Raw genomic sequence first — 14,745 nt, 5'->3', positions numbered from 1 at the left:
ACATAATGGCTTTCAACACTATGTGTTGTCAGCCATATGTTATATGGCTGACATAGTGGCTGGCTACCACTATATCAGCATACATTTTCCAGAAACTGACAGCATAGTCAAATCTTAAGGAAATTCCTAACCACCTCTTACTTTCACACATCTTTGAAAATCAGATTTAAGACTGGGCAATTGTGTTATAATTAATAGCTATTTTACATGTAAAATGTTGGGCATAGTTATCTTGAACTGAAACTGTCAAGCAGTTTCATTGCACCAGTTTATAATACCACAAGGAAATGTGAATTTAAGGGGTGACTCTCTTTAGAGTTATGTTCTGTTAGTGTTCTATCCCCCTTATGAGAGATGACTGAAGAAAAAAGAAAAATAACATATGGCAGCTATTGCCAAAGTAAATACATCTTGTTCTGAAAACCTGCATGCTCCTCAGTTACTTTAAGAGTAAAAAGAGCTTTTAAAAAATCAATTCCATTTATTGCCTCCTGGGTTTTGATTTTTTATTTTTATTTTTTTTTCTGGCAATGAGATGTTGTTGGCATTACAAAGATCTGACATTCATTAAAAAAAAAAAAAAAAAGCAGCTGTGCTGGAAATCATGAATGTCAAAGACAATTGAGAATGCTAGCACATGCTGAGTCTTACTCTCCAGCATATTAACAGAAATGCATTCCAAACCAGGTTTTATCCTAAGAAGCCCTGACCAGGGGTAGAAATCCTTCTTGCTATGGAAAAAGAGATAAATGCACAAAATGATAGTCATTATTTATATTACTTTTAATGCTTAAAGTCTTAAATGGTTCATGGACACACCACCACAGACATCACTGATTTTTGCATGCCATGTGTCATCACAGGCTGTCAGCAGTGACAGCTGACTGACAGTTTATCTCTTTTTGCATAAATGAGACATTGCTACTGGTCAGACTGTCCTGCTTCCAGTAGGAAAAAAAAATCAGGAAAAAAAATATTTCTTTCTAGAACAAGGACTTGAAAAAGTAGGACTTAAAATGTCATCTGGTCCACTGCTCTACTCCAAGGCAGGACTGCTAGGGTTTAAACAGTATTCTGACATTTTTTGACTCCATATCTAGAATAGCCTACCTCTGATTACGAGAAGATAAAACTGAAATCAAACCTCCCCATCCCAGAAGAAGCTTCTATGAAGTTATGGAAAAAAATATGGAGACTGACACTCTAGGAGTTGCACTTTAATTACATGTTCTGATTTCTGGCAGGCTGTTGTAAGCTGAGAGTTGTGCCTTGAAAGTGATGCTTTAAGTTTGAAAATTCCTGAACACATGAATGCCTAGGTCAGCAGTCCTTGCCATTGGCTTACAACGATTTGCTACACTGTTAGCACATCAGAACAGTAACCAACAATCGTCTAAAAAAACAATACAGATAATTACTACATTAATTTTCTTCATTTGTAAGAAATTTTGTATCAACATACTGATATGACTGGCTTGCAGGTGAGCAAGTAGTCCTTTCTCACCAGTGAATAATAAGAATTAATGCATAAACTATCATGTGATAGAAGTGTTATCTAAGCACCTGAATGTTTTGTGTTCCCCCTGAAGACAATGTGATTTTAAGCCTGTTTTCGTAAGATGTCTTGAATAAACTTATTTCCCTTCTGGAGATATTTATATTTCCTAACTGCAATCTTACCAATTACTTCTATGTAATAAAAGTCTCAGACTGTAAAAAAAAATAAAGCTAAGCACATTTTCAGAGTTGTTCTCCTGTTTAGTCATCACATTTTGGGAACAAAATGTTGGCTCTTGGTTAAAGAGGAAATATCAGAAATACCGTATGCAATGAGGTTCCCAAAATGGTAGCTGGTAGCTGCAGCAAAGTGCTTTCACCGATGCAAAAACAAAAAATGTTAATCCACATGGGCAGATTAAGTACCATTTTTATTAATTGCAGCTAGTATGCACCATAAAATCATATTTGTTATCTTTTTTTATTTTTGTCATTCATATCTGCCTTACCCTTTTTTCATACCTGCCTTTCCCTTTCATTTCCATTCTTTTTTTTGATGCTCGTTCTTGTTGTTTTAGTTCTCAGAAATTCTATCATTCCACTTCAGTTTCAGTTCAGTCCAGAACTCACTGCTTGCATGTTCTCAAACAACAACCATTGTGTTCTTGAAAAGAGCTGAGGAGAAAAAGCAAGAAAACAAAACAAACAAAAAAAACCCCACAAGCTAATTTACAACTATTTCAGTTTCACAAAGAGGGCAATTTGAAATGTTTACACTGCAGGAAGAGGGAGACATTTTAAAGGAAAGTTTAAAATTTTTGTATACTATTTCAAAACAAAGTAAGAATTACTAGATTTACTTTACTCTTGCAAAATAGTTCTCTAGTATTTACAGAGGCCAGTCTGGCCTAGATTACCGTTTGAAAATATTCCTTGTTCATAAAATCAGTATCGCAGCTAATCTGAGTCTACTTACGTGACTCTTGATGAGTCATATAAGTTACTACTTAAGTCATTTTGATGCTCATTTCTGCACAAGATTGCCATTAAAGTCATAGAAATAATGCTGTTAGATAAGCCAATGATCCAGCTGTTTCCAGAAGGACTTGTAAAAAGGAAAATCCTTCAAAGGATGTTGTAAGAAACCCTAATGTGACAAATTCTAGAACTGTCTGCCCATGTGAGAATTTCTTTTTAATTACAGGAAATTAATTATTTTTACATCAAAGGCTCAGACTTTATTTCAGTTATCCCAAGTTTCTACTTCCATATCCATATAGCAAAACATAGCATCAGAGACAGATGTGAGAATGTTGAGAATGTAAAATTTAATTTTGCTTGAACTTTTATAAGACATCCACATTTACCTTACTAAGTGAAAATTGTTCAGAAATACAGATATAGAGATCATTTGAGTAGTATAAAACAGTGCAACATGTAGGAAAACCACCATGGGCCAAATCCTGCAGATTTTCAATTATGAAAATGAAAAATACAGAAAATACAGGACTGATTTATTTTTTAGTAGGAGGTGAGGAGGGGAAAAGAATATTGAAGGCTTTTATGCGTGACAAGACACAAAATCCACAGTATTACTACCTACATCCATTTAATCTCTCTTAGGAGTCTTCTACTCCCTTAAAAATGCATACTGAAAATACTACTCCACATACTACCACAAATATAATTAGCACATACTATCAGATAAATATTTTATCTAACACCAGTAAAGAGTAAGTACAGCATTGTCACCAAATTATAGACAGTCACCAAGAGATACAATAGGAGATGAGAGCAGAAAGTAGATCAGACTTCCCATCTCTGGACTGCGCACACAATCAATAATCAGCTTGGCTAAAATTCTTGGTGGGAAGAATTAACACAACAGATTTATACTAAGGCATACAGCTCACCAAAATGAGGCACAGGAGAAAGAAAACAACCATTTGATCACTTCTGCCTTTTTCGGTCAGAATTCAGCCTCCCATGCTCTGCAATGCCTTTACAGCACCCATTAAATGTCTTGGAAGATCTCCTAAAGGGCAATGGACACCATTAACTCTGATCATCCATCCCAGGAAAGACGTTTCCATAGATTATCCTATCTCATCCTGTATGTTTTTATACAGTGGAATAACTCAGACATAATATTATATTTCAAGAGAATATGTTTCAAGACTTAGAACCTGTGTGAAGGAAAAACACTTGCACATCTTTTACAAGCTCATTCAGGATATTCAGTAAAGCTGTTTGAAACTGAAGAGCAATGGAAGCCTCAAAAAAAGTGAAATGTAAACAAAATGCAAATGAAATACTAGACATCTAAATCAATTAGCATCTTCCTGGCTTTTGGTTTGGGTTTTTTGTTTTTGTGGTTTTGTTGTTATTGTTATTTCTGCTGTCTGTCAGATTACAGTCAACTACAATAAAAGGTGAAGCAATCTTTGAGCAGACCAGCCCTTCCACATAGCAGAAGAGTCATAACTGCCCTTCTATGAGGAATGGTTATGCTCACACAACTTCCTTGCTGCCAAGATAACCTTATCACTGTAGAAATAGGCATAAAGGGAAGAAAGGAAGAGCAGAAAGGGAACTGGGAAACAGTGCATTCTTTAAAAGCAAGCATTCAGCTGTGTATCTCTCTGCCCTTAATAAAAATTCATTGCTCCTTCAGCACACCCAGGAAGAGTCACCCATTCCCTGGACAACCCTGTATACCTACTGTCAGGTTGGCTCCACACATTGCCTTACATGTTTCTGAGCACATTCTTTTCTCCACACTCACTCAATCACACCCTCTTCCTCCTCTAGTACTCTTCAGCTTTTACAGCACAAATATATTACTCACAAAGCTGAGTTTCAAGTTATGTCAGATATGGATGTTACCAAGTATGAATGAGGAAGGTTAGTGTGTTAAGAAGTTTCTTCTTGTGGTTGCAGAAAGAAAATGTGGAGTATGCACTAGTTAGCAGCCAATGAAGTAGAGCCATCCAATGGTTCAGAAGAAAAGTCAAACATGAAAGAACATCCAGTTTGAGTTTCTATTATACCACATTGAACAGGGGCTCCAGAGTTCTTATGATGAAATAACATTTTTAAGTCGCTGGATTCATAAAGCATTACTAAAAAAGAAAATATATGAAAGTACAGTTTCTTTATATCATTTTACATTTAAAATTGGGTTTAGTATTTAAAGTTTATTCACTAAGAATAGCAATGAGGTAATACACTGTACATCCAGTTGAAGCTCATCATGTGGAAAATGCTCAACAGCTATAGACATGAAAGATGTCTTAAAATATCTGCCAAGGCAGAAAAATTATGGTCACATCTGTAGAAGTTTACTATCCTTAACATCGGAATGAATTTTACAGTACCTTTAGAAATTAATCTACTGAAGCAGTTTCTCCGAATGAATCAAAATCACTGTAACAGGAAAAACAGTGAAAGAACCAATCTTACCTTAAAATAAACTACCATTTCTGTATAATGCACACCACACAGTATTTAAAAACTGTTGAGAATGGGTAATGTCAGCACCAATTTTAAATTTTTATAATAAATTACTTGTACTACATGTTCATTCTTTGTTATTTGCACTTTATTATATAAGAGGCCTGTACATTGAGTTCAACTGGGGACAAACTGAGTGGCAGACATTAATTCATAGTCAAAAGGGACTGCTCCAGTGTCATTGAACAACAAAAGCATGCCACTGCAGTCAACACAAAACAATTCATATCTAATTATTACTAATTTTCCAAGGTCTAGAATGAAATAGTTTTATGATCTCTAATACTAGGGCAACACTACACATCAAACTCACAACAGTCTTACCCACCATAATACCAATTCCACAACTGGATCAATTCAGGTCCCTTTCACATACATGAAAGGCCCAAAAGACTTTGCAGACCTTTGACAAAGTCCATCTGGCAGCAACTTCGATATAAATACTACATAAAACTGATACAAAGAGGATAACACTTCCCAAGGTAAAAGAAAAGATAAAAGGAAAAATCTTTGAGGTAATCAGAGAAAATCAGAAAAGGAAAGAAAGGTAAAATCTAAAAAGCACATGCTCACCATTTATATTACAGAATTTTAATTCATGTGGTCAGTTTTTATTTATTTTAGTGGACTTTGTTTGCTGCCACTTACAATGCATCTCTAGAAATTATCTGCACTTTTGGTCCTACTATCAGGGGAGAAACATTTGCAAAAACTCCAAGTATTCAATTGCAAAATCTGGTTTCAGCCACATTTCAAGGCAAGTATCTTGAGTCTAATAGATGATTTCAAAAGACATGTCACCACTTTGAATAGCAACAAATTTGCAGTTGCAAATACAACTGATCTTTTAGCATTTCCATAATCAGGATATGACTTGTGAAGTCTATGCCTTCAAATGAATCTAAACTAGATTTGTCCTCAGTCAAATTCTAAATCCTATTTCCAACTTAATTTAAACCACAATATCTTCATTTCCTTTAAAACTCAAATTGACAAGACCTGTAGTAAAGCACTGTCCTTGGTGGAGCATTCTTACAAGCCTCCTGCTAATACTAGCAATCCATGGGATCCTTGGTGTTTGTCTAGGATTAGTGTTCATCATTCAGGCAGAAGGAAAGAGTGACAAACACCAAACCACATAAATCAGGTCTATAACTGTCATTAGGAAAAAAAAAAAGAAAATGTTGTTTGTGACATCTTTTATGCTTCCAGTAATGCATTGCTATTGCCAGAATTCTCTTTCCTATATAAAGATGCCTTATGTAAACTCTTAAAAATAGTAACAGTAAGGTTCAGGAAATAATAGAAAAAATCATAAGAAAATTCACCCTTTTCCATCCTGTGAGAAATGTTAAATCTGGCTACTAAAATTAGAATAAAAGTGTACCCTAAACCCTTATCCCAGAGTTTTTGTTTATATACATGTAATTTATGGAGATACATTGTCTTTTAAGAAATTTTACCTTTTTTTTTTCACCTACCCTTTTTCCTCAGTGCAAGTATTAAGTACTCATTCAGAAGAATAATTTTTAATTTAATCAGAAATTTTACTAATTTATTACTACTTTATCCAAGAAAAAGTTATATTAAAATTTATGTTAAATGGAAAAATGAAGGTTTATAAAGTCAAATTTTAATTTAAATATGCATAACACTGCTAAAATGTTGTAAGCCCGCTACACTCCACTTGACCTGTTGAGAATGAGATGAACTCAGCAGCATCCCTGAAAACTCACATGCACAGTCACATAAGTAAGGGAGCATTGACATAAAGCTGAAAACAATATTTTAGGAAATTTTGATAAAGATAGAGCTACAATGTCATAATGTAAGTCAACTAAGATTACATGAACAGTTCTATGTAACACAGAGAGTGAAGTAACTTTACAAAGCTTGCACAAGCATGATGGAAGGATGGAATTTGTTGCATTAGTTATTTAATTTAATAGGACAACAATTGAAGTAATACAGCAAAGGTAGAATATTTTTTAAAAAGCAGACTTCAGGCAAGGCTATAATCTGAAGAGGCATTGTCTATCAATAAGAACAACAGGCAGACCAGATATATCCTAAAACAATAACAAACGTTTTCTTCCCGAGAAACACTTATTACCAGAATAGAAAACATTTTTATTCTATGGAAGAATCCAAAACAGCTGGATTTCATTCCAAATCAAGAAAATAGGGAGCTTTATTAAAACAATGGACAAATCAATTCCTACTGTAGCTCATCTTTACAAGTAGTAACAATAGAACAGGTATTAATTTACAGCATACTTACAGTAAATACTACTGCCATCAATATTTTAACAGTTGTTACCTAGACAATAGTAAAATCTGAGCCTCATTGCACTGAAAGATGTGAAGCTGTTAACAGACAGCTCAATGACAAGTTGAATTACAGAATCAAACATCCCCAGTCTTTGATTTGAAATTGTCCCCATTTATTGTTTCTCAGGACAAAGTTCAGTAACCATTTACTCAGCTTCTACTGGAAACAAACAGTAATTATTATAAAGTAGTAACTAAAGCCTGATATGCTAACTTTGGAGAAACTGCAGGAAAAAAACTTGATTTTATTCTGTGCATAAGTGCATTTTTTTTTCTTCTATCTTCCTAAAATTTGGGAAATTGAAATTACTATCAAGAAAAATTCTGTAATTGGTGAATGCTTCTCAAGACTACTGACACACAAGTAGTTGACACTTTCATACTTGTATGAGAGGAAAAATATTTACAAAAAGGAACAAGTTTCAATAGTTAGTTATCAAAATCAAAATATGCAATTTAAATAATTTAACTTTAAATAAATATAAACATTTAAATAATTCATGTGGATTGTGCAATAAAGGAAAGCACTCAGTGCACGCGTCAGAGTAGCAACTAGAAATTCCCTACTTGGTTTTTCCTAATTTGGAGCTTACTGGGTCTTAGTGCTCCAACCATCTGACCATTTGGATGATCTTTCTAAACCACAAATTCTATCCCACAGGTACTGGAAAGTTTTCTGGATACAATCTGTCAAGAGAAATACAATTCTTCAGTAAAACTGAAGTTGAAGCTGGCTAGCTCTAATAACATTCATGTTTGACTCCATCCCCCATACCAATACCATTTTGTCGTGGCCATACACAGAAAACATGTTCCACCTGCTCAGAAGCTGAGCAACAGAACCCAAAGCATATGGAAATCACTAGGCTAAAATCCAGAGCCACCAGAGTGACTTCCTACTGCTACCAACATGTACATTTATATGCAAATCTTCCATTTGCCCACAGACTGTCCTTGCATGATTTTCTGTGCACAAAAACAAACCAGGCACACATCTGTGCCTTTGACCTCAGCAGAGCCCTCAGGCACAGCTTAAATGCTACCTTCTGCTGGCCTCTTAACACCAGGAGGTTCAACTCTTAAATTGCAAACAGCTCTGCTGCATATATTTAGCAATAGTAGCCAAACCACAGTCTGAAACAAAAGCACTGAAATATAAGTGATAACACCAGGCCCCAGTGCAATTTGGTTCCAAAGCCAATAACACATTTAGTCATCAACATTCCCGTAGAAACAGAGCAATGAGCAGCTTGCCCGTCTGGATGATTTCAAGAAGCCCATAATCAATCTTAAGAGTCTTGTAATGGGTCATAAAATGACTAACTATGATTAAAATTTGTGGGTTACCTATTATAAATCTGCTCCACCCATACTGTTGTACGTATCTATCAGCATTTTGGAGTATTTTTTTAACCTAAATGATTCTATGATTTTATTATCTGCTCTTTTTTTAAAGGGAGCTTGCAACACAAAACACTAAGCCTGACTAAATGTATAAGGGTCAACAACCCTTAGAATTAAGTCTAAACCCTTTTGGATTTAAATCTTCAGATGAAAACATGGAGAGGAGCACTCAGGGTTTTTTACTGCCCTCTCTGCCACCACACCTTTGCAGTAATCACTTTTTCCATTTACCTTTGAAATTCTACCAGATATAAGAGCAAAATTTAATAAGTGTTTACTGCTCATGTGGAATTACTTTTAGAAATTATCTCAAGTATTTCTTCAACTCACAGGTACACAAAATAACTTCCACTGCTATTTAGCACGTTTCTTCATAAAACACACCTTGGTCAAGCCCCCAGTGTTTCTGCCACAAATTACATTTTTCTACAGTCAAAAAAGCTGTGCATTGTCATTCAAACTCTTCTGCTAGATTTATGTAAAGTCATATCAGAAATAGACAGGGTCAAATAGTCAGTAACCTGGCTACACAAACATAACAAAATAAACATAACAAATAACCTGTTCTATGAGATTTGAGTGCCAAGTCTAGCCAAGAAGACTTTTGTTAGATTAGGAAAGAAGATTGCGTAAATGACATTCTATTCTTCCATTTTTGATGCACTGATAATAATACAGCAACCCTTTTATTATTAACCTGGCTTGTAGTAAGTAGGTTCTGCCAGAAAGAGCTGCATGGTTTTGATGTAAGGCCACTATAAACACTTTCCCTCAGCCCATGGCTGGAAAACACATTGCACAGATTTAGCCAAACAGAACATGCGTCCATCTCTTGGCAACTCAGCTCATGGTCCAATTTCCTCTGTACATTAAACCAGGACACTGGAGCAGATGGTATTTATTACAGGCTTGCTGCTGCTCTGGGATAGATAATATCTTAACCACAGGTAGACCTCCAAAACTATCTGGGTATTTTCAGAGTTTTGAATAAGTGAAGTCCTATCTTTCCAATAAGCCAAACTCCTCAAAACCTAGACAAATTTTACCCTTTTCTATCCAAGAAACTGAATGAGGATCAACAAAAAACCCCATACTATCACAATCTTCATAGAGCCACACTTCTCATTTTCTTTGCACTTAAATCAGGATATCATTGCAATCACTTAGAAGGCATAACTTTATCACTGAACAAGTCTGTAAGTAAGTCATATAGTCTCTCCAAACTACACCCACTTGCACTATAAGTAGTCTACTACCAGAATTAAATCAAAACTTGAATTTTAAAAGTGTTATGGCAATGAGTTCATAACTAAGGAGGAGAAAATAATAAGGACCCTATTGTGAAATGCATTTTTCATGGGAGGAACATTTATGACTTTAAAACTAAACAACAGGAGATACAATTAACAAAGCTTTATGGTCTTAGGAGCTTAACCCCAAATCTAAAATTACATAATTTCACAAAAAATCTGAAATACCTAACAGTGATCTTAATTTCTACCTATTTATTTCATGGAATTTGGACAAATCCTTTAGATTTTGTATTGTCTCTATGAGGAAAATAAAATAATTTTGTATTACTTCAAAAAAATCTTCAGGTACTTTGAATGAAGTTGAGTATTGTCAAAACAACCTTATTACAGAAGCCCAATAATATATGCTAAACAGTTACATAAAATAGTACTTTTTCTATTTTACTAAAAGCTCAATTTTAAGCAAAACCAAATCAATCAGAATTCACTGAACACAAGAAAAAAAAAAAGCACAAAAAATAGGCAGTTCTCTAAATATATAAAAAATAAACATGCTCAGATGTCTACATTCGAATGAACATAATTGCATTTAATTGATTCCCTCTTTCAATTAAATGGTGACTATTATACATCCCCATTCATAAGCATTTGATATTAATCCCTATCTTTACTGGCAGGGTCACTTTTACCAGACATCAAAGCAGAGCAAACTATACTTTTTGATAAAAGTCAAGATTATAAAGCTGGACTCGCAGACAATAACAATGTAATTGCATACAGTTCATACCTGTTGTTCAGTAGCAACAAACCAAAGAAAAAAAAAATGGTTGGCACCTGTAGCAGTGGTCTAGATTTAGCTGAAAATTAGGGAGTCCTGTGGGTGGAGAATGCAACTCCTGTTATAATGAGCATGTATGTGTACTCTCCTCAAAGTGCAGCTGAAACAGCCAGGTGACAATCTGGCTCTAAGGGAAAAGATAATGTGAGACTTACTTCACAAAAGCTTCTTTATGCAGCAGCATGATTTAGAAATATGTAAGTGCTCCATTTTTCAAAGTTCTTCCTGTTCAGTGTTTACCAGAAGAGAGTGCATGTATGAATTGGCAAGCCTTTTGCATATTTTTTGGCACTTAAAATTATTTTAAGACTAATGCTGGCATTTTCATAACTGCTAAATCATTAAAAGGATAATATTTTAAGTCTGCAGGGAAGCTAGCTTGGCCCAGTTCTCACTTGCTCGCTTACCTAAAGTAATTTTTTTCCTGCCAAATATTAAAATCCCAGAAGAATCACTACTCCCTCCTATTGTATATTGGTGGAGTAAATCAACTTAAATAAGAACTAACCCAACGAATCCTTACATTTTCCGTAAACCAGATGTTCTTGTATTGAAACACGTTCAAGACTTTGTTTTTCGTTTGGGGGAAGCTGCTCACCAGTGTGGCAGTCAGGCTAACCTTTCCAGCCTCAGCACTGCAGTTATTGCAGCTTCTGCTGAAATGATGACAAGGCTGCAGCTCCAGGCAGCCCTTCACCCGGCCTCAGAGCAGCTGGATGAGGACCCACCATTCCAAATGCCCAGGCTATGCAGCACTAGAGGGATGCATTCCTAAGACACTGTTTGCTCCTGAACTGTGGCGGTTTTGTGCTTGTTTAGCTGTTGAATGACAAAAAAAATGTTATAAATGTGGCAGAGCAAATGATCACCTAGAATAATAACTAAAGACACTGGTTTCCCTAACATAAAGTCATTAATTGGATGTGCTATTTGAAGAGGTGACAAAAAATCTGAGGTATCTGTTCCTCTCCAGAGCAAATATTAAGCAGAGCACTAAAAGTACCTCCAAAGCAAATATTTCTTTTTTATTAACCATAATAAACTAAGAGTGGCAAAGAAAGTCACATAAAACTTGCCAGAACATAGTTATTGAACATTGCAGTTTCTAATCTCAGCAATAAATGTAGGTCAAGGGAACTGGAAAATCTAATTACTCTGTAAATTTTTAAACCTGTTTCTTTCCTCTCAAGGAAAAGAAAATTGTTCCTTTGCATTTAAGCAGACTTCACTTCAAAGTGTAACTACAGCTAGGTGATGAATAATTTTTGCCTGAATGTAGAGGTTTTTGAACCTCCTTCTTTGCACCTTGGGTTGTATACTCAGGTCTGGTTCACACTTGTCCTCAAGGTATCACCACTTACTTCACAATTACTAGAGGTAAACCACAAAATCCAGAGACACTCATCAGAAAAAAAGCAGAAAAAAACCCCCATATTTGATTAAAATACATCTTTGGTACCACACTGCAGCAGTTCCTTTCAGCAATATATCCCATTTGATACCCACTATTCATACACTGCCTTAAGAAAATACAAAGCAATGCATTGTTACAAATCTATTATGAATATAAGTATCTGGTAGCATTGTAAATATCAATTATTCACTTATTATATGACTTTTTCACACAGTTGATGCTGATTTCAGTGTATACACAGGCTATATTACTTGGATTTACAAGAAAAAAGGAAGAATTGAAAAAAACACAAAAACTTTGAAGATTCAAGCCTCCTGATGACTAAAAACCAAGGATTGTTTAAGGATCACATTTCCAAAAAAAAAAAAAGTCATTTCAGGCACTTAAGATGAATTCACAGCACAATGAATTTCAGCTTTTCTCTCTCAAAACAAAAAATAAAACCAAAATAAAACAAACAGAAAGATTAGAAGCTGTAACTACAGCCAGCCACTGATGGGCCCGTCTCACAGAGCTCTGCCTTCCAGCCCTTACCTCTGCAATACGTGACAAGGAAACCAGGAGTTTCACAAGAGACAGATTTGTGTGTTGTGTTCTGATTTGGCAGCCAAATGTTTTGTTTGTTTTTGGGGGCTGGGAGGGGTGAGCTGTACAGACATGGAAAACCTGGCCTAAGGTCATCTGATCTTTGGACAGTGCTCTCATTAAGTATAAATCCTATTTTTGAACCTCCTCCAAATCCATGAGAGGTGAAGTCTCCCAAACAAACAAAACAAAAAACAACAACAAAAAAAGTTGATTTGGAAAGATCCTTGTGGAAGACTAAAAATGGGTTTGTATTGAAAGGTAAACCCTGAAACACTAGCTCAAGGAACCACCCAAACCAAAATGAGTTCTACCCTGGTCTGTTTTAAAAAGCAAAAGATTGACAAGATTTTTTTTTGCTTTATGCACTTGATGAATGACATCTACCTGGTTTATAGAGATGTAAGGTGAGTCTTTTAAACTACACAAGAATTCAGCAGACTACACCACACTCCTTGCCCTGTATCATGGACAAATTTATGAATACAAGCATCAAAAGCATTCCTCAGTATTCTGAAAACCTTCCAAAATTACAATATTAACTTGGTAACCTTTGAACTAAAAATGTCAGACACTAATTAGGTATTGGTCCTTTCCTCATTATTAAAAAAAAAATAAATAAACTTACAAAGAATTTATCTTGACTGGAGATCCATTAAATCATTAAATTGCTAAAATAATATGTAGCCTGAGGCCTGACTGGTAACAAGCAGCAATAAATGAGACCTGGATCTGCACTGAATGAGCAGAAAAGGAAGAAAACTTATCTGCCAGTCCATTTGCTAAGCGGCAAAAGTGGCAAATTGGCAGAGGCCTTCTTAAACATATATGTTTATACAAGTAACTAATGTGGAAAAGCAAATTAAATATGGAGTTTCTTAATCTCTTGGTGTTTGACTTTACAGCTTATTATAACTTTGGCAGAATTGTATAACTCATTACAATTGTGCTTTCTTTCCTTCAGCTTTCATGGTTCTGAAGTGTGATGTCACACTGATTCATTGCACTTCATATTCTGGAGAAGGTCCAAATTTCACTAAGAACCAGAGCAACCAGTGATGACAATACAATCTTCTTTCAATACATGCCATAAACAGCATACAAAAAGTCTGACTTGTTACAGATCAACAAAACTGTTAAAAAAATAATACTAGGATGAAAAAAATAGGTGTTCTGTAACACCAAGAACCAAGCAGAATAGAAGTTTTAAGCACATTGCTCCACCCTAGAAGCATAAGAGAGCCTGCTGAACAGCAAAAAGGTTCAGTTGAAGGAAAAAGTTTATGGAACACTTGAGATGGGAAATTTTTACAATCACACCACTAAAATAAGGACACACAACCTTCTGTCTGCTAACACAGCTGAGTAATCTTTCATGCGCAACCACTGAAGGCATTGATGACTTCTTGCAGTCGACAGCAATCCGAGACATTGAAAGGAGTAGCGTTTTCTTGTTTTGATTTTGGATGGGTTTTGTGAGTTGGTTGGGGGATTTTTATGACAACAGTCTGACGATAATAAAAGTATGGAGCTAGTAGACTTCGTCCTAGCCTACTGGCACCATTGGGGAGGCCTTTTGTCCATCCTGAGCTCGCAAATAATATAATATAAACGAAACCAAACCAGCCTGAGCTGCCCGCACCCCAGCCTGCGTAGAGCATGTTTTCCAAAAACAAGTTATTTCCAAAAGCGGTTAACTTACAGTGCCAAAGCTACACTCTTGTTACGGCACCCGAGCCATGTGCATACCCCATGCACGCTCAGGGAACGCCGCCCCGCCTCGCTCACCTACGGCGGGCTCGGTGCCACGGCGGCTGCCGGCACAGACCGCAGCCCTCCCGCGCCCCGCAGCCGCACCGGGCACCGGCCCAGCGGCCCTGGAGCGGCGCCTGCCCCGGCCCCACGGGGCC

The 14,745-nt window shown here is 36.0% G+C and overlaps 1 long non-coding RNA gene across 3 annotated transcripts in view; it reads right to left on the bottom strand.

Moving 5' to 3' along the window:
- Positions 1 to 14,736, bottom strand: part of LOC113460391 (uncharacterized) — a 118,628-nt gene extending 103,892 nt beyond the window's left edge. For all 3 annotated transcript variants that reach the window (XR_012580049.1, XR_012580050.1, XR_003382234.2), the window contains exon 1: positions 2,020 to 14,736. This is a non-coding gene — a long non-coding RNA (uncharacterized LOC113460391). The remainder of the gene's footprint in view (positions 1 to 2,019) is intronic.
- Positions 14,737 to 14,745: the final 9 nt, after the last annotated feature.

The sequence above is a fragment of the Zonotrichia albicollis genome, chromosome 4 (genome assembly GCF_047830755.1).
Source record: "Zonotrichia albicollis isolate bZonAlb1 chromosome 4, bZonAlb1.hap1, whole genome shotgun sequence".
NCBI lineage: Eukaryota > Metazoa > Chordata > Aves > Passeriformes > Passerellidae > Zonotrichia > Zonotrichia albicollis.
This window is presented reverse-complemented; position numbering and strand designations above follow the sequence as displayed.